Source organism: Lissotriton vulgaris, unplaced genomic scaffold (genome assembly GCF_964263255.1).
Source record: "Lissotriton vulgaris unplaced genomic scaffold, aLisVul1.2 SCAFFOLD_2251, whole genome shotgun sequence".
NCBI classification, from domain to species: domain Eukaryota; kingdom Metazoa; phylum Chordata; class Amphibia; order Caudata; family Salamandridae; genus Lissotriton; species Lissotriton vulgaris.
The window spans coordinates 186,004-207,325 of record NW_028242869.1 but is presented as its reverse complement, the minus strand read 5'-3'; the positions used below and the strand labels follow the sequence as shown (position 1 = coordinate 207,325).

Genomic DNA, 21,322 nt, shown 5'->3' with positions numbered 1-21,322 from the left:
GACCGATGACAATTGGGCAGGTCTTTTATCTGAAATGTTATATTTTCTCATACCCAGCGAATGTACAGTTTTCCAAATGTGGAAACTGTTTCTAATGATGGTTGTTATTGCTGCTTTTGTATGCTTTAAGATAGATTTGTCAGTGGGATTCTTAAGAGTACAGCTGCTGTCCAATAGACCTCACCAGTCTTCATACTATAATTGCACATATTATTATTAGACACTTGCGAGCATGTTTCACCTTGTAAATTTCCATGCAGAAAATTGTGTCGCACATAGTGCTAAACCCTCTCAATAGATTTGTATAAAACGTAGATGAGGAGCTTGATCCAACTCATGGTATTTTTTGTTCTGAATATCTGTCCAGAGGTTTTTGTGGAGAAAACAATTTGTGGACAAATAAGATAGATTGAGATATTCAAAAGAATTAAAATCACAGTTGTGAATAGTTAATAAAAGTCTTACATGTTATTCTTTCTTCATCTTGAAATTCTGATTTTTCATTGTGGAATATGATATCCGATGGGTCATTGGGGGTTGAGTTGGGTGTTGGGGGGGCGGGGGTTGCAGAGATATGATGTATTGAGGTCTGTGCAAGGATGAGTTTGGAGCAGGCGATAACAATTTTTTAAAATAGAACTACTAATTTTTAAACATTGCGCACGAAAAATGAGCTTAGGATGAGAATAATTAAAATGATGGAAAATGGTGCATGGTTTGTTGGGCTACAGATATTGGATCTCCTAATGTGGAAAGTGCCCGATTGGGGCAATAAATACATGGCCCTTGCTTTGGATGGAGCTCACTGCCTGTGCCTTAAGATCGTGCACAATGGCTTCTTTGGCTACAGGCATTTGGTGCAGTATATTGCGGATTGCTATGGTCTGAGTTAAAAATCCAATCTGTACAACAGAAGGTCCCGAACAATGGGCCTTGTGCAATGTGTACTTTTCTCAGAAGAGCTGGGTAAGAAAAATAAAAAGGGGAATACAAGGACATGAAGTATAGATAAGAGGTAAGGAGAAAAGGAATAGAGAAAAGAAAAAAACACACATGATAACAGGCAAAGCCAGTGATAGTTCTGTACTCCCACCCACAGGAGACCTGTTCTACCACCAAGTTCATCTTACCCTGACATAGCAGGTAAAGCAAATGTGCAGCACCATTCATTTCTTAAAATGTTGAAGCAGGAATTGGACAAAAATCCTGTTGAGAGAATATGCTTATGGAAGTATGCATAAGAGTTTTATTGTTTGTTTTTATTCATGGCTATGGTCTTAAAATGTATTTTCCTCTTTTCTCTTTAGTGCCCTAATGGACTCACATTCCACATGGGCTGCAATTACCAGGATAGTGAAAAAAAGGAGGAGGTGTTCAGATCACATTTGTTTGCATAACCTTTCTAGTTAATGGGGCACTAAAAAATAACCAGTGGCATTTTAGCCTAAAAAGTACTTGTGCATATAATGAGGTATAGCCTCACATCTTGTGTTGTAGTATCTTGCTTAACAAGCTGCTAATAACCTCTCTCTAACTCCTCAGCACACTCTGTTCATCCCGGATGGGCTACCCAGTTCTGATGAGTGAACAAAATTGCGGACTGTGCTAGCCTAAAGGTTAAACTGCAGATCGGAAAATTGCAGAACTAGTGATATAATGGCAAGCCTCAGAACAGAGAACAGGACTTGCATGGAGAGAAGGGTGAAGCGGAAACGTATGGGCTGCTGACGAAACGGAAGAAGTTTCCAGTAATGACACATGACCAAGCCTATGAACTGATGGCTTTGTTCTATAAAGGCTATTTCTGCTTAAATATGTTTGGCACTTTCCAATCCTTTCCAAACTTTCTAGTGTTCTCTCTGAAGTGTCTCTCTGCTATTCTTTGGCCCCACCCTTAACTCTCACCAGCCTTTCTGATGACCTGTCTCTCTGCTATCCTTTCATGAATCAAAATGGCTTTTGCTATCCCATGCTCTGTAACAGTTTATAAAATAAACAGCCTGCTGCGAGCAGACAGAAACCTTCTTGACCACTGTTTGTATATATTCTCTGAGTTAACATTGCCCTCCTTGGCTGAAAAATCTAGAAGTCCACTGCCTGGTGATAGCTCCAGGATATGACTCGGTTATTTCATTTTCAGTGTGGACAGATTATACCCATACAAGAGCAGCACTTCTTTGAATGGTAAGGGGCATCCCCCCCCAACCAAGAATCAGTTTAGATGAAGAAATGCTGAGAGTTGGAGAATGGACTAGTTTAGGGGCCAAAAGAAGGGACCCATCCATTTCTGACATGTTGGTAGACACATGTGACGTATCAAGAGTTGTGATGAGAGGTGTAAGGTTGGGGGGGTAGGTGAAGGAGCCGACACTGCATAATTGAGGAGTTCAAAGCAGTGGGAGGCTGTGCCTCAAGCTTTTGCTCCCTGGAAAGGTGCCAGCTTGATGGGCATATGTGCTCCTAATTCTGGGAATGTGCGGAGGGTCAGCATTGAAGCAAAAAGCAATGAAGTAGAATAAAGTACAGTTATGCAGCAGGAAGCTCGAAACTTCAGGGTGTCCTCCACTAAGTCTGAGGGTTACTCAAGGTCAGAAGTTCCATGTGTCATCATTTTATGAACCTTAAAAAACAGAGAACAGACTGGGTAGGCTTTGACACTGAACCTTATTCCATCACCACCATGAAAGGAAACAATGGGCATGGTCATACCTATAGATGACCTTACTTTGCCTTGAACATTTTAGAAATGCCTGTTCTTTGTCATATTCTAACTTCTCTGCCTCTAAAGGGAATCCATTGGATCCTATCAGCATGCTACTGATCACTTGAAACAAAGTATACACTTCTGGATTACAACAGCGCTAACCGAGAACTGTTAATTTTGGTATTGCTTGTGGTAATAGGAAAGAAAAAAGAAAAACATTGCGAACTAGAAGATAAAAAATAGTTTCAAATATTCCCATGGAAAACAATTGATCTCGTTGTTTAACCCTTCCATGCTCATGACTAGCTCAGCTCTTCATGCAGTACAGTGCTCCTGTGCTCATGACTAGCTGAGCTCGTCATGAACAATGGGATTTGAGGGACACCCAGCACCGGGGGAGAATTGCTATAGCATTGAAGGTGTTAAACAGAAGTTAATAGAACATACACAAAATATGAAAAGAGACTAAAATGCCATAGAGATGTATCTGAGCAGGTTTCCACAAGCCCAGATCCTGAGTAGTACTGGGAGTGTAGGCTTGGTATTTTCTCATCGTGGAATAAGTTCGATCTGGTCAGTCTTCTTTTTGCAGCTCTTGTGCACTGGATGTAGTGCACCTCCAGCCCCTTCCTTTTTGCACGTTTCCCAGTTCTTTGCTACATCATCACACCTATGGGCTGACAGGTTAATCCTGTAATCAAATTGCCAATGTACAGTCTAGCAATTCACACTTCACAGTGACAACCTTTTCACCTCTCAAGTTTGTGGCTGGTTATGTATTAAGACAAACTCTGCGGACATGGGTATTTTGTTTGTATGCAGACGTTCCTTATTTATTTATCAAGAGCACAAGGTCTGCTTCCTATCCTTCTCAAAGGAAACCTCTAGTCTTTTTAGAGGTCCAAATTAAGTGGTTAAAAAGCAAAAAAAATGTGAATGTATTGAATTGGTAATTAGATTCCCTGCACTCCTGGCATTTTCTCTCTTTTGTGACACATATATCTAGTAGCATGTGGTCAACAATAAAACCCTAAAGCAGGAAAGTGACTGGCTCTCAAATAGATTTGTGTGTGCTTTATTGCAGTTGACTATGAATCATGCACAAGTGGACATATATTTTTTGCCCTATCTTAGGTTATTGAAGATAGAGATGAATGTAATTGGGCCTTCATTGATTACAGAATTGATAACCGAAGATGACCTAAATCTTTGTGGAGATTGTTGAATAATGAGGCTATTAACAATAATTTGGTGTTTCTTAATAATTTGATAGTAAACTATGCACCCACTAGTCCTGCGATTGCCCTACAGAATCGAACTCTTGAAAATTAGAAAAGTAAACATTTGTGATAAATCTGGTTATTGGTCGAGGAAGGTGTGAGCCTTTCTCAAGCAACATCCAAAATTCCCATCAAGGTGAACCACTAAAGGTACTAAATTATCATGTGCCTAACCCTCTGGCAGCTTGGCACAAAAGCAGCCAAGCATAACTTAAAAGGCAATGTGTTCATTATTAATACAGCACACAAACAGTAATAAAGTGGAAACGCAACACCAGAAAACCCACAACAATTTAGAAAAATAAAGTACATTTTAATAAATTATTCGACACTAAAACAACAAAAATCCTATTCGTAGTACAAGAGATATGCTATTTCAAAATTTTAGGTAAACATAATGCTTAAAAGCACAAAGCGCCGACTGCGGTTATCTGGCCATACCGGACTGGGACAACAAATGAGAAAAAACAAGGAACCCCTGAACGATGGATAGTTCAATTCCTAGGACAGGGACTTAATTGGTAGTGACAAAAAATCCTAGGCAATGTCAATAAAGCAAACAATATACACAGTATCTATGACATTAAGAAGACCAAGGAAGACGTGAAAAATACATTCAAAGTTGTTACCGTTTTAATACTTTCTTCTCTTATCATCTAAACAAATGATATTTATACAAAACATTTAAAAAATGAAACACAATATGTAACACATCACATTTAATCAATTTGTATAAACAAGGGTTAAAAAGTGGCAATATCTTTATAAACTCGACGCGTGTTTCGGCGTATACATTCCTTCATCAGGAAGGCCACACAATTATCTAAAAATAAGGAAGAAAAAAGAACATACTCTGATTTCATAAATTGTTATCTGTATTATCTTGACATATTTTCTCAAGAAAAACATCTATTTAAACAATTCGTATCTCTTTTTACATATATCCTAAAAAACACAATGAGTATCAGTAGCAACAATCTATGTACATGATCTGGCGGTCTTTCTATGTATCACACATTACAATTCTATATTTATCTACGGTGCTATATCTGAGTGCTCAAAAATAAATCTTAATGAAAGAGGCCTATTCGATAGTGAAGACCTGTAGCATTATATAGTCAAGAAACAATTAGATAGAAAATAAGTAGCCAATCACTCACAGATCCTGTTTCAATGTGATTAGGACCTAGTGATTAAAACCTGCAACTCCATAGTTGGTGGATGTTCTTGATTCTAATAAATGGCTGAAAAAAAGGTATGTATCACCATTTTTATGAACCTGTATAATGGGGTCTGATCATCATTAATGTACATGCTAGCTGCTGCTTGTATAAACTATCTGTATAGTTCCATTTAAAAAAATTAATTTATCTGTATTTTAACTCATAAAATATGCAATTGAAACCAATGAATCAATGTTAATAATTCAATCAGATCATAAAGAGAAGGACTGTACTCTGTTCGGTAACAGTGTAGGCAATCATCATGCTCCAAAATTTGGACTGATATTAGCGGACTAAAAAACTGAGACTGGTTATAAAAATCAAAGCATCTAACATTAATCTATCCCAATTATTGTTGATTCAGTGGTATTATACATGTTCATTGAAAACTGATGAACCACAATGACGAAAAGTAATTACCTGATAAAAATGCGGTGAACCGAATGTGCAACAATGTCTTATTAATTTTAAAAAACTATACATAATCTATTGTCAAAACGGAGACCTTATAAGCTTTGGAGAAGAATAACAATCATGTGTATAATCTCTTTATCCTCAAATGTCTCAGTACTATCCTGCAGGAAAACTACTTTGAATTTAATAAGTCCATCTTTAAACAAATTGAGGGAGTAAGTATGGGCGCAGCTTGCGCACCAAATGTTGCCAGTATTTATATTGGTGGATTCGAGGATTTTCATTTTTAATGAAATTGCTTTTTTTTCAAGAATATCAGCCATTGGCATCGTTTTAACGATTTTATTTTCTTTATTTGGAGTGGACCTGAAGAACAACTTATTGAGTTCACCCTTTAGCTTGACTTATGTGATCCCAACCTTGAGTTCAGTACCAACAGGAGTAGGAACCGGATTGAGTTCCTAGATATATAGATTCAGGTTATAGAGGGTGTGATTGAGGTGTCGTTACACCAAACTAACTGCACGAAACACTCTACTCCAATATCAAAGTTTCCACCCACGGAGCCAAAAAGATGGCATTCCGTTTAGCCAATTTTTAAGGTTACGGTGCAACTGTCCCTGCATGAGCAATTTCGAGATCCATGCGGAACAACTGAGAAGTAAACTTCTACTACGAGGATACCCATCCAGACTCATCAAAGAATCCTATAAAAGGGCCAAGTACTATAATAGAGACGCCCCTTTTACAGAATAAGAATGCAACCAGTGACTCTAAACTAGTGTGTGTAACCCGTCATTCTAATACAAACAATGAATTACGACAGATTATATGCTCACAATGGCATATTCTCAACGCTGGTACACAAGAATCACATATGCCAAAACCAGTGTTTGCCTTCCGCAGTAATAAAAATTTGCGAAACCATTTAGTCAACTCCAAGTATGACACTGTTTGCCCTGTCCTGCAGAGGTCCATCACCGGCAGTAACCCGATCTATGGCACCCATAGATGCGGTAATTGCCATGCCTGCAGTTCAGCGATTGTCTCTGCTGAATTGGTATGGGGTAAAAAAGTTTTTGTTCAATGAAATGACCAATTGTAGATCTGCTAATGTCATTTATCTCATCCTGTGCCCGTGCACCAAGAGGTATGTAGGTGAGACGAGCCGAGAGTTCAGAGTTAGACTCAGCGAACATAAATCTGCCATAAAAAACAGGAAGAGAGGGGCTCCTCTAGTGGCACATTGGCTAGAAACGCATAATTTGTTAACAGATATTTAATGGACTATTTTGGAAAAGGTTAATAATCCCAAGGACAATAACATTAACGGCTAGAGAGGAAAAAGAGGTGTATTGAATTTACACCCTCCAGACAGTTACAGGGCTGAATGAATTTATACCTTGGCCTAATGCCCTATTATGAACTCTTCAGATCCCATCTGGTTGTGGCTGATGTCACTGATCTATGATCTTTTTCTTTTATATGCCTTTGGCTGCATTCTGGTACCAGCTCGATACATCCCCTGTATTAATGGCAATTATGGTCTGTCCAGGGGTTTTCTCGTTCTTAGAGACAGTTACCCTCAGATGAGAATTTTATTCTTGAATAATTGGGCTTATCCACATATTTTTCTTTTTCATTGACCACCCCATTACACGTATTGTGGCACCTCTTCCCCATCTTTTTTCATTCATGCAGTTATTTTCCGCTGTTTGTTTTTAACCCCTTCCATGCTCATGACGAGCTCAGCTCGTCATGCAGCACAGTGCTCGTGTGCTCATGACGAGCTGAGCTCGTCATGACCACACCCGTTTTAATTGTGGTCCAGCAGAGGAGGGGAATCCTGCACGCAGCGATGTGGTTAATATATATGTGTTCGAGGCATATGAGCTGCAGATCGTACACTTAGATCGCCACCTGGTGTTGGGCTCGGATGATTGCAGATTGTTGTCTTCTTGGAGAAGTCTTTGTAGTCACGATATAGGTGACTGCTCCCACTAGTAGCATTTAATTTGCAGGGCCTGGATACATATAGTACCACTTTACTAGGGACTTGCACGTAACTTAAAAGTGGCAATTGGATGTAAGCCAAGTGTTCGATATTTAAAGGAGATAGCACAAGTGCTATAGCACTGGTCAGAAGTGATCAGCAAAAAAAAGGAGAAGGCAGGCAAAATGTTTGGGGATGACGCTGCAGAGAGTGCCAAGTCCAACAACTATGATAACGGATCATCTCACTATATTTCCAAGCAAAATCCTATGAGTGTTTCTGCAAACATATTGAGTTGTAAGTAGACTCACAATCTAAATGTAAGCAAACGTATGAAGTCGTAGACCCCGTCTAAATATTTTTTTCTCTGCACACAAACCAACTTTTTACCCTGTTAGTTGTCATTTTAACTCTATCTTCATTTGAAACTGTTTAAACTCAATTGTTTGGATCTAATTTGTAATGCAGTGTTATGTGATATAACCAGATGGAGCTTCCTGGCATTCTCCAGTCAATAACGATTCAATTAATTAAAAGCCAGCCTTGCCAAGATATGCACTTACAGCACATGTTCATCTCTGCAAAGAAGGGGCGGAGTGGTCTGATTAAAATTAGAAGAAAATAATTGTTACATGCAGCAATGTCCTAGTGAACTGGCAACCTCCTCCTGCCTCTCGGCTTCAGAGCTGATGGCGGGTGTAGATGCAGAGTGTGGGATGTTTTTATTAACATGACCTTACTGTCTACAGTTAATTTTCAGTTAAAGAAGTGGAACACTAGGTGAACACAATGCAAGGGGGAAAAGGTGATACAACATCTGTTTTGTGAGTGTCTTGAAATGCACAACTGAACTATACTCTCAAAGTAATAAAGTATGAAATTAACAATCTCCTCCAGTTTTTAAAAACTTTTTTTTCTTATTCCGATGGGGATCCTTTTGAGAGTGATAGTTATTTACTCCTCTTTCCTTAGCCATATTTTTATTTAATATTAAAGTTTTAAATGAAAGTGCCTGGAAACGGAGTTCTCAATGCAGTTGAGCCTGAAGGAGAGTGCCATCCCGACAGTATCTTAATTTATTAAACTGCATCTGTCAACGTTAGCCCAAATTCAGTATACAGTTACTTTAACTTAAATACACAACGAACAGTTTAGACGACAAGTACAGTTGGAGAACATTTTAAGATGATCCATTTTCATGTCAGAAGTTCAACTTTTAGATGTGTTATTGTCCGGATGTGATCATAGCTAATCAGTTGCAGTCTTTAAAAGCTCTCGTGAGCCCCCACTCTTATTTAACCAAATCTATATTGACTGTTCTCGGTTCTTCGAGGTTCTCCCGTGCGTATATTAGCAATGGTGTAAATTTAATACATTAAGTTTCATCATATGAAAAACTCGTTGGATGTTAAAGGCTGGAAACTTCATAATGTGTACCAAGAATGTAATGAAAATGCGTTGCAATTTACTAGAAAATAATGCAGGTAGCTACAATGTCTGAAATATGTGCTCCGGTTATGCACCTTTACCTTTTGAAACTTTTTTTTTTGAAGAGGGTAATTAATTTATTTAAAGAGTTTTATATAGCGCTGGCTAGACCCAGTAGGTATCAGAGCGCTTTACATTAGGTTGCACAATGTTACAGAAAAAGGTAACCATTGCACATTATATCAAAAATAAGCAACACATTGAGAGAGGAAAGAAAGGTGAGACACATAGAGCGGAGTGGGAGCAGGGGGGAAGTGTGAAGGGGGAGGATGAGGGAAAAGGAAGCCTGCCCAAAGAACGACTGGGTAGGTGACGTCCGAGGAGGGAATCCAGAGCCAGTCACCCCATAGCTAAACCAGGTAGCTCCATCGGGCATCAGTCAAATTGCTAGGTCTTAACTGACGAGGTAAAGTTCACAGAAGAACTTTTGGAATGAAACATTTTAGAAAGTATAGTACATTTAATGTAAACATTACATTAATGTAACAGCCGTGAGCATATATTTATAAAATATATTTTCAAAACAGATTACTTATGATTGTGGAATTATGTAAGTGCCTTCAAGGCTTTTCCTCTGCATGAGTAACTTTCGGTATCACCAGAGAACATTGTGTTTAAATTTGTGAAAGATTTTTTTTTTAGTTCATACATTTTTATTGGGAGTTTAAGAAGTGAACAGCTGTGTAATACAGTCATAAACACAAAGGAGAGGGGTACATGAGAACAAAGGAAATAAAAAAAAAAGTACACAATGGTGTTGTACATAGAAGAAACATATGAAAATATATATATTTATATATATATATATATATATATATATATATATAAATATACATATGAAAATATATATATATATATATATATAATATATATATATATATATATATATATATATATATATATATATATATACATATGAAAATATACAAAGGTATGTTACATCAATACACTGATATGAAGGCAAGTCTGCAAGAAAGCACATATTATCATACTTAACATATTAACCGGTTGACAGCAGTCTCGGAGTAAGGGATATATGAAATCTGTAGGGAGTAGAGTCTAACGTTAACACGCCAAGATTAATCTTGAGATGGTGTTGGCAGATTGTCTACAGAAGTTGTGCGCAAATTCAACCGGCAATCATGGTGGCTTGTGTAAGTCGAAGTATTCATCCGGTGAGGTCCAAAGTTTCCTATTTGGGTGGGGCGCCAAGGGGTAGAGGCACGGGCTATATTATCGGCTCCTCTGAGATTGGAGATCCAGTTAAGCCAATGGGGGAAAGAGGCTCTACTCGTGTCCTTCCAATTATTCAGTATGATTTTAACCGCCGCCGTCAACAGTAGGTCAAGTAGGGATTTGTCGTTATCATCGAGTTTGACGGCTTTGGTAAATCCCAACACGAGGGTTGAGAATTCTCTCGGGAGCGAGATATGTAGGACTTTGGTGATGAGATCAAAGATTCTGTCCCAGTAAGAAGTGACACATGGGTATTTAAATATTAAGTGTTCGAGGTCTCCACCTTCTCTGCAATTCCAGCAGATATCGTAGTCCCTAATATTATGTAGAAATAGCCTCTTGGGTGTCCAAAAGGCTTTGTGGAGTAGCCAGAACTTAGTTTGGGAGAGAGTGGGGCTGATTTTGTGACGTGTGGTGGATTTCCAGGTCCAGGCCCACTCTATTTATGAAGTTGGTGTGGACGAGTAAGAGTCACAGAACAGCTTAAGGGAGTTAGTTAAGTTGCACCTTTGTGGGCGAATTAATTTGTAGATTCTCGAAACTTGATGGCCAAGTCTATTTAGCGTAGTGTGAGAGCCTGGGAGGGAGGGGGTGAGATCACTCAGGTCTGCCTTTGTGAGTGCTACTTTGACGTGAATGAAGTTATAGAATTCTATGTGTTGGAGTTGATATCTATTCTGTATCTCAGTGAAGGAGAGTGGAGACGAGCCCTCAAAGAGTTGGTGAGGGAAGTGTATACCTTTTGCTATCCATGTGGTGTTATGTAGTGGTTTCCCTTTATATGTTAAGGTGGTGTTCTGCCAGAGGAATTCCCATTTTGATTTCCGGAATTGGTGTGGTAAGTGTTTGCTCACTTGAAGTAGGGCCGTTTTGGTATTCTTAAAGATGGGGCCCGAGCCTAGGGTGGTCGAAGTTTAATGCTAAGAAGTGCGGAGGGGTCGAGGCCTTGAAAAATGGATCTTTCTATGGTCAGCCAAACCGGGGTGTAGTCCGTCTGCGATGTTATCCAGTATGAACCCTGTCTGGCCAGAAAGGCGGTTTGATATAGCTTAAAATCCGCCAGGTTGACACCCCCAGGCTTTTATCTAACCGTAGTTTCTTCAAACTAATTCTGGCTTTTTTACCCTGCCAAAGGCAGGAGGAAAGCATTTTGTCCAGTTTGTTATGGAATTATTTGGAGAGGGTAAGGGGTAACATTGTGCTGAGATAGTTGACTAAAGGGGATACCATCATTTTTATGGTTTCTACCCGACCCCACCATGTAATGAAACAGGGGGACCAACCATCAAGGAGTCGTTTGATTTTGGCAAGGGTAGTGGTCTCATTGTGGCTGAGTGTGCTCAGAAGGGTGTCAGTAAATTCTATCCCCAAGTATTTAATAGCATCCGTTTGCCATGCTAGTCCCGAGCCACCTAGGACTTCCTTGGTGGTATGGACGTTTAGGGGTTTGACCTCGGATTTGTCTTTATTTAATTTATAACCTGATAGGGTTGAGTATTTACCGATTGAGGACATGAGTCCAGCGATAGAATTTGCAGAGTCTTCTGTTGCGATTAAGATGTCGTCAGCGTAAGCTGCTAACTTTACCTGAGTGTCTCCGAAAGAAACGCCCGCTATGTCTTTTTACGCTTGATATCAGTTAGGAGGGGTTCAAGGGCCAGGAGGAAAAGTGCTGGGGAGAGCGGGCAGCCCTGTCTGGTGCCCTGATAGAGTCGAAACGGGTTGGATAGGATACCATTGATTGCTATTCTGGCTGAAGGGGAGGAGTATAGGGCCATCACCATTTTGATAAAGGAGTGGCCAAGGTTGAAAGTATGCATACATTGCTGGAGAAAAGACCATGAAACCTTATCGAAGGCCTTCTCCGCGTCCAAAGTTATCGCTACCATTGGTGAGGGAGAGTTCTTAGCTTTCTCCAGAAGTAGTCTGGTATTGTCGTCCGACATCCGATGTTTCAGGAAACCAACCTATGCAGGGCTAATCAGTTTTGGGAGGAAGGAATTTAATCTGTTCGCTAAAATTTTGGCATAAATCTTGCAATCAAGATTTATCAAAGAGATGGGGCGGTAATGTTTGGTGTGGAGAGGGTCTTTCCCTTCTTTGGGGATAACTATGATCGTGGCTTCACTCATCGAAGGGGAGATGCTTCCACTGGTCGCTGTGGAGTTGAAAAGGGTTTGGAGCGCGGGGTTGAGTTGGTTTGTAAAGGCTTTATAGAAGGCCGCAGAGAAGCCGTCTGGCCCGGGGGCCTTGTTGCTCTTCAATGTTTTGATGGCTGCTGTAATCTCTGCGCTTGTGATGGGGGGGGATCCTAGCTGAGACTTATCCACTTCTGACAATTTGGGGAGTTGTAGGGACTCAAGGTAGTCGGTGCAGGCTGCCATGTCTAATGGTTTATCGCTTTTATATAAATCTTCATAGAAGGCTTTAAATGTGTCTAGGATTTTGGATTGTCTGGTGTGGGTGTTGTTCGCGGAGTCTTTTATTGAGGATATGGTAGATAGCTTTTGTTTATGCTTGAGGTAGGAAGCGAGGAGTTTACCTGCTTTGTTTCCTTCACATCATTTTAGGGCCTTGAAACGGTTGATCCATACCCCCGCTCTTTTACTAGTGATAGTGTTGTATTCGTATTTCTTTTTGGTCAGTAGATCTAGTGACTTGGCGTCGAGGGGGTTGGATTTGTGGCGAAACTCTAGGATCCCGATCTGTTGTTCCAGTTGTTCTAGGTCCTTATTTAAAGCTTTGTTTGTTTTGACTCTGATATTGATGATGACCCCTCGGCTTGTGGCCTTAAGTGCGTCCCATAGGGTGTTAGGTGCAATGTCTTGGACGTAGTTTAGTAATAAATATTCCTCAATAGCGTTCGCTATGAGTAATTTGTTGGTGGGGTCGGATAGGATTTCTTCATTAAATCGCCATCTTATAGGAGGAAGGATCAACGGGATCCAGCAAGTTTGGTGCGGATACAGGCGTGATCAGATAATAATTTAGGGGCTATTTCAGTTTCCTCTATCAGGTGTGTGAATGAGCTTGAAATTAGGATAAAATCAATTCGCGAATAAGATTTGTGTGGGGCGGAATAGAAAGTATAGTCCCTCCCATCAGGGTTTTGGAGGCGCCAGGAATCTTTTAGGCAATATCGCTCGCAAAGGCGTAAGAGGGCTTTGTGTGAGCGGGAAGAGTGGAATGTGCATTTGGAATGTCTGTCTAATATTGGGTACAGGGGTAGGTTGAAGTCGCCCCCCACTATCAGTAGGTCGTCTTGTGGGATGTGTTCTATTGAGCGAGAGACCGAGTCCCAGAATTCAGGATCATCAGAATTTGGGCCGTATATGTTTATCACGTGTATGGGGTCCCGTAGTAGATGGGTCACTGATAGTCTTCCCTCCGTGTCATGAGAGTGTGAGACTAGTGTCAGGTTGGATTTTTTTGCTAATAAAGTAATTACTCCGCCTTTTTTGTGTGTCGCAGGTGAGCTCAGTATGTGTGACGACCAGTGTATGTTCAGAAAACGCGAGTCTTCTTCTGACAGCTTGGTTTCCTGCAATAAGACGATGTCCCCTTTTATTTTAGCGAGGTATTCAAATATTTTCCGTCTTTTCACCGGGTGGTTGAGACCCTTGACATTCAAGATTATATTAAGGTTGTCTGCTAATGACTTGGCGCTCGACATCGGTGTGAGCCATAATCGCGAAGTAGTGATCTGGTGAGAAAACACTAGGAATGCGTGGTGTCGTGAGTTGCCCGTGTGGATTGGGCGGTGGATGCAGATCTTGAGTTGTTGTATTTAGTGTAGGTAGCCTGCATGATTAAGTGTAAGGAGATGTAACTTTAAGTAAAGGGTGGAGGGTACAGCAAGTAAGCAAAAATTAAGGGTACAGAAAAAAATGAACGGTGTATCTGTAATAAACAAACATAAGCAAAAGGCTTTACAAAATGTAAGTAAAATCTCTTAATCTCTGAAGCTTCTTAACCCCCTGTTTCTCCCTCCCTCCCAATATCACCCAATGTTTCTCCCCTCCTTCCCCTCCCCCCAAATACGTACGTAGGGAGTACGACGACAGTACCTTGCTAGGTAGAACAGAAGTAATAGTAACAATAACATAGCAACTGTCCCAGTATTGGAAGCCATTGGGTGAGATTAAGTCCCGCTGCAAGAACCGGCTTAACATATATTAAGGCAACTGAACCATCAACAAAATCGTCTGGTAGGGTTAAGATTGGGTCATAACGAGTGAGCCCATTGGCTCTAACTAGTATTTACGCAAAGTGATGAGTCTATTAGGCTCCCCAGATCTAGGTATTGATATTTTGGTGAATTAACTATAGGGCTAGATTGGCAGTGGCCCGTTTTCATTTGCGGTAGATGCACTATGTATAACAAGGATACAATACTTGAGGCCAGGATAGCCTAAGTAGAACATTAGCCTGACTCTAAATCAAACCTAGATTCCTAAAGTCTCTGAAGTGGCACAATCGCCTCAGTTTATAAACTCACGGTACAGGAGAGCACTCAGGCAGAATGAAGGACTTCGTGGTTGGAGGGTTGACAACAGGATAAAGTTCATGAAGGCGGACACATCTCGAGCCTGCAGACCGCAAACCACCATCCGGCTAGGGCGGAAAGTCAGTTAGTCGAATGTGTTGCATCATGAAATTAGAGTTGTCGTTTTCCTTTTATTGGAGAGGCCGATTGATTGATCCATTTCTTGTTCATGGTGATCTTCGAGGAGACCCGCAAGGTCTCTGGGGTCCGTGAAGAATTTTGGGCGGGGTAAAGTTCACAGAAGAACTTTTGGAATGAAACATTTTAGAAAGTACAGTACATTTAGGGGTCCATTAGGATGTCGGGCGGGCTTTGCCCACCCACCACCCTAACGGAGAAGGGGACCGCCCGCTAACAGTGCGGGGGTCCCGACATTTGTATTAGGATGCGCCCACCACACAGGCGGGCTCATCCTGTATGTCTACCATTGCGGCGGGCGGAGCAGGAATCTCCGCCCGCCGCAATGGTAAAAGTGCACGTTTTGATTTTCAACGCGCAACATGACAGGCACCGCGCGGTGCCTGCCATGTTGCACTTTGAAATGCGGGGGGTACCATAGGTACCCCCCATGTGCACCCCCCAAACCACGGACTCCCAGGGGGCCCGCAAGGGGCCCGCAGGGAGTCTCCGCATGCCTTTCCGTGGCGGCATTGCCGCCACGGAAATGCACTGTACAATGCACATTGCAATATGGCGGGCTGTGTCTACAAGACACCGCCACCATGTTACAGGTTTTCCGCCCGGCCGCTAGGCGACCGGGGTGGAGAACAGGCGGGCAGTGTTTCCGACCGCTGCGGTCCCCTCCGCCATCGTAATATGGCGGGGGGGAAGCAGGGATGGATGGCGGGCGGATTGCCTCCGCCAGGGTGGCGGTGGCCACTGCTACCCTGGCGGAGGCAATCCGCCCGCCATCCTAATAGGCCCCTAAATGTTAACATTACATTAATGTAACAGCCTTTTGGAATGAAACATTTTAGAAAGTACAGTACATTTAATGTTAACATTACATTAATGTAACAGCCGTGAGCATATATTTATCAAATATATTTTCACAACAGATTACTTATGATTGTGGAATTATCTAAGTGCCTTCAAGGCTTTTCCTCTGCATGAGTAACTTTCGGTATCACCAGAGAACATTGTGTTTAAATTTGTGAAAGATTTTTTAAACAGAATACTGGTCTTGCAATCTGTCTCACGATTTGAGGGGGATAGAAAATAATTAAGCTGCAAGACGTGCTAAATACCTAAACATTTTTAAGTGGTATATGAAGAAGTAAATCATTGTGGATAACGGTTACCCTTGCAGCTGGAACTGAGTAGGCAAATATAATTTCCAAAGCTGGGAATCCAGGCACTGAAGAAAGGACTGGCACATTTTAAATATTTTATCAAAGGTTATTTAACAACTATGAAGATACAACTTGACTCAAAATGCATCGTAGTTATGCCAGAATCAACGACAACAGATGTGTTTATTTTTTAATTTGTACATGAATTGCCTCAGGGTAAGACGCAGTGGTAACCTTTTATAATAGGCTCAGAGCTCATATCTGTGCTTTTTTTGTGGGTTTTTTTTCCAGCAATTCTATGGGTGTTAAAGGACGGTATGCTTTTTAGAACTAACCATGCAATTGACATTTCAATCAGTGGAATTTAACTCATTTTAAATCCCCACCACATACATTTTTCAGCTTACTTAAATGATTGTGCTGGTACAATATTTTTTGTTTTAGAAGCACTATGCATTGCTTCCTTGATATTGTAGATTAATTACTAGTCCCTCCCATTTCTGATGTTATTAACCCGACTATAGGTATTGCACTGGTTTTAACCCCGAATGTTAAGCCACCTCTCCCTACACTCACTCAATAGTCCTTTTGTACTTTTGTTGCTCTCAAATAAAATTGACGACTAGGATTCACAATGGTTTTAATTGATTATAATGTTAGTTTTATTTCACGAAACCTCTGTTTGTGATTCTTAGTAAAAGGGTAGGTACAAGAGGTAGGTCAAATCTTGGGATTCTAACCTGGGTTTTTGGGGGTTCAGTGGAATATTGAGATTGTTTGAAAAGAACCTAACGTCTTTGATTGCCTGATGTGGGTTGGGAAGCAGCCTGTTCATTGAATAGGCAGCGCATAGTTGGAGATAAAGCACTGTTTTGTTATAGAATCTGTGGGTTTTAAATTTGCCCACCATAAGTGACACTCAATCTAAACTAATAATTTGCGTTTCTATGGAAAGTGACTAAATCCATTATACGGCCAATAATAGAGATTTGTGCTTCAGATGCAGGGTATGGTAATCAGTGTAAGGGTGAAAACAAATCGCCCTTTATTAGATCTTTTTTTAATTTTCACTGATTTCCATGGTTAAGTCCAGTGACCTTAGGTCTAGTACTAGTGTTGCATTACATGCGTGCGCTCTGAGAAGTAATGCTATGAATGATAGTCTATTGTTTTAGAAACTTTTCCATGTCTTCCAAACAAATGTTGGATATTCATGAGCACTTGTTGAATTTAATTAGTCCATTCCTGATAACTTGTAACTCAAGGAAGGGTTACACACCATCCCTTTATTTGTTGTGCTGAGTAACTAACGCAACTAAAAATATATTTATTGTGCTTGCAAAATGAATTTAAATGTTAACATGTAGCCAGCGAGGCTATACAAGGTAAATGCTTGTCACTGAAATGTGCAGTTACGTGCAGATCACAAGTTTGAATCCCAGCAGGGCTTACTCATCCTCCCATTTTTCTGAGGTTGATAAATTGAGTAAGTTCTAGACCATTTCACCCAGGGACATTCACTGAAACACACTTGGTACACTCCTGTAGTGCATTCTCCCGAACGGGTTGCCTTACTCTGATTGCTCCTGTGTTGCTTTTGTTATTTCCGAATGGATCCCTTTTACCTAAATATTAGTCTGGAAAAATCTATTATGTAGCTAAAATCACTAATCCCCTCATCTGCAACAAAGAGAGGACAAGCACGTTTATTACATATGCACAAAATAAAACCGCTGAGAGAGTAGAAGGTTGTTTTATGACTACAGAAGGTCTCTTGGGTTTACAAGGGCGGCCCCATACCTCTGGTCCTAGTAGAAATGGATCACATTATTTCCTACACCAGCTCTCTGCATGCAGATGTTCTCCAAAGTGTCTTTGCATGCCTGCGCAGTGCATTATTAAACGCGCCAAAATCAGAGGTGGCCACAGCTGCATATATGGTATGTCTAGAATGTGCGCTGATCAGACCGAACAACAACCACTGTGTTGAAATAACCTTGAAGGCCTCGGCACTCCCTGTTCAGACAAAGCTTACCAAGCAAAGCTGCTACTATAGGAAAACATTATTCTTGTGTGAAGCAAAACAGTCTGCTAGACTCTAAACATTTGTAATAATGTGTGCCGTGTGCAAAGGTAGCAGAAAGGAAAAATGGCGTTTAAACTTCTAATAAGCTCATGCTAACTTAACACAGTGTACATGCAAGGCCCATCCCCATGACAACACCATAGAGAAGCAGAAGTCAGTCTTAAATTACACACGCTGCGAGCCCATTCTTATAATACTATCTTAGGCAAGCAGACGTATCGACTACAAAATAGTTACAATTGAAAAAGTTTCATGCTTTTCCGTTCTTCCCCACCCAGTCTGCTACTTCATAATTCTACACTTCCTCGGAGCGCAGCTTTCTTGTTTTCGTGACTCTAGCAGTCGCGCTACCTATACAAATCTAAGTGCCTCTGCTGCTCTGAGTTTCCTGCAAAATATCTTAGTCATGAAGGATTCCAGAAACACAAATGTGCAGGAGGAAAAAACACTTGAGTCAGGCCGCATTTAAACCTTTTTCAAAGCAGGCTGTAGATTAGTTACCAGATAAATGTGCACTTGTACATGCACTTTAACTGAACATTTAAACAGCCTCATACTAAATAACCTTGTTTACATGATCATGCTTCGCAGTTTCTGGGTGAGAGACGGGTAAAACAGAATAATGAACAGAATAATGAAGAGAATGTCCAGGGCGAAAAGCTAAGTCAAGGTTTTAATTCCGTTCCGTTCAATTCCGTACTGCTTTTCCTCATCGCTGTGTTTTGGGAAAGAGCAGTGCGTTAAGTTGGCCTGGTCTTGAGAGGGGGCAGTCTGCGACCCATATCTTTTTTGATCAGTGCCGTTCCTATTTGTGCTTCATTTCCTTCTGTTTATGGGCATTCCTCTCTTGACCTTCTTTTTCCTTCTGCCACAGTGCATGCAGATTAATGTCAAGTAAAGAGACTAATCCAGAACTGAGTTTCCATACTAAGTTACAATTGGTTAAAAATAACACTTGTAAATTTCCAGTGTTTAGAAGTGTCAGCTGTCTGACCAGGAGAACTGTATAGATAAAGAAGTCATGTCTTTGAGAGTTGCTCTGCTCACCTCAGTCAGTTTGTTAGATGCAAGAAAGGGAACCAGGCTTTGATTCATACGGTTGATTGGACAGTGTTTAGTAAATAACTTGAAATGTAACAACATATGTGGGTAATCCTTATGAAAGCAATGTATTCCCCGAATCATTACCAAAGCTCCACTGATGAAAAAAAGCAGGTGTTTGCCTTTAGAAAAGTTCTTCCCAAACTTTTTAGAACCATGACCCACTTTTTAGTTTGACAAACATTTGCGACCCACCTAGTTTAAATGAGTATAAGACGGTCGTTTAAAATAAATAATTAAATATTTATGCATCGTGGTAGTTTGTTGTTCTTTACATGCAGCTCATTTTCCATTGAAATAGTCACTAATTTTGCCCAGACATACAGCTTTAGTGACAAAAATATATTGCACACAAATGATAATGGTTGGAAATCTGGTTTCAGTGAAGTGTGTTAATTTCTTCTGATCCTATTAGTCTTTGTTTTAATCACACTTCTGATTTACAGTAATAAAGTGCTTCATGTTTGCTTTCCTAACATCTGAATGTATACTATTCACTTACAGGTACGTGCATTGTGTTGTCTTACGTAAAAATTACATTCTACAGCCTTTCCTTTCACACTTAATGTACTCGAGCAGGGTTGTCACATAATTCCCTTTACTTTTCTTTCTCTGACTGCAAAGTTACAGGAGTTTGTAAACATCAGTGCCCATGTTAAAACAAACAACAAACCAGCAGAATACATAGCCTGACTTTTGACCTCTGTTTTTGAAGCGCAGCAAATGTTAAGCTATAAATCTAGAATTTGCTTTGACTTTCGCGACCCAATAAAAGTCAGCATATGATCCACAGTTTTGGAAAAACTGCTCTGGAATATAACATTATGAGTGAAGTGTAATGTATCATAACAACCTAGAAGTCCATGGGTCATACTATGGTACCGTTGACCTTTTTAAGATGTGTGTATCGGTTCTTTAACTGAATGGAGCAATGGATATGGTGCTTGTAAACCGATGCTTTCCAGCACCATTGCAAGTGGTCGTGACCAACCTTCTTCAAGTAGCTGGAGAGAATATCAGCCCTAGATAGATAAATGATTCTAACTAATTGTACAGTCACCATGCTCCCTACACTAAGGTCTTGTTTTAAATTTGAGCAATGGGAAATTGGCATAGGTAGCAGATGGGCTAAAGGCTCGTTCAGCTGCCACTTTAGAGGTGGAAAGATGGGGTTACAGCAACATATAAAACCTCGACAGAGTACTCTTGTTGATGTTTCTAGGACCACAGCTTAACATTATAGCTTGAGTTAGGTAGTTAGTTGTGTCTGTAGCTCCACCCCTGTATTGACTTTGAATTGTGGTGCACGCCTGAGACCTAATTCTTGAGACGTCCATAGCTGGATTAACTTGTATGCAGGGTAGAGTGGTGCTTCCCAGGTTTATTCTTTTTTTAAAATGTATTTATTAATGAACTGTTTGCATTTAACAAACAGCTTGATGATTGACAGTGAAAGGCATTACATACACATCTGGGGTGCATCCTATGTGCATATAACATTTGTAAAGCAATCTAGCCTTCAGGGGCATAGTTTCCCTCCCCCATGAAGGGTTGCAGTGCACAGAGTACCTTACAGTGATGATTTTAGCGTGCCCCGATGTGAGAGTCCACCCTGTCCAATGCATTCTAATGAGGTCATACTGTGGGGACTGGGGAAGTGTGAAATAACTGAATGTGTAGGAAAGGGGTTGTTGTCGCCCTGATCGACAGGGAGACTATCTTTTTGGCATAGGTAAATGATAAAGGGTTCCCAAATGTCTCAGGGGCGAGTTCCCGGAGGCATCCGGTCCCAGTAGTTGGATAGTTGTTCATGGCTGTAAGTGATGTCGGTGATCCAATCTTGGGTTTTTGGTGCTTGTGATCTTCCCCAATGCATTCCAATTCTTTACTTCGCAAAGAGAAGTATCAGGGCGATCAATTTATGGAAGCCACGAGGCATATCACTTACATAGCCCAGTA

General features: G+C 40.6%; 1 long non-coding RNA gene across 1 annotated transcript in view; it reads left to right on the top strand.

The window, feature by feature from the left end:
• Positions 1-2,020, top strand: part of LOC147668821 (uncharacterized) — a 58,555-nt gene extending 56,535 nt beyond the window's left edge. Inside the window, exon 3 of the long non-coding RNA XR_015303797.1 lies at positions 1,543-2,020. This is a non-coding gene — a long non-coding RNA (uncharacterized LOC147668821). The remainder of the gene's footprint in view (positions 1-1,542) is intronic.
• The last annotated feature ends 19,302 nt before the right edge of the window (positions 2,021-21,322 follow it).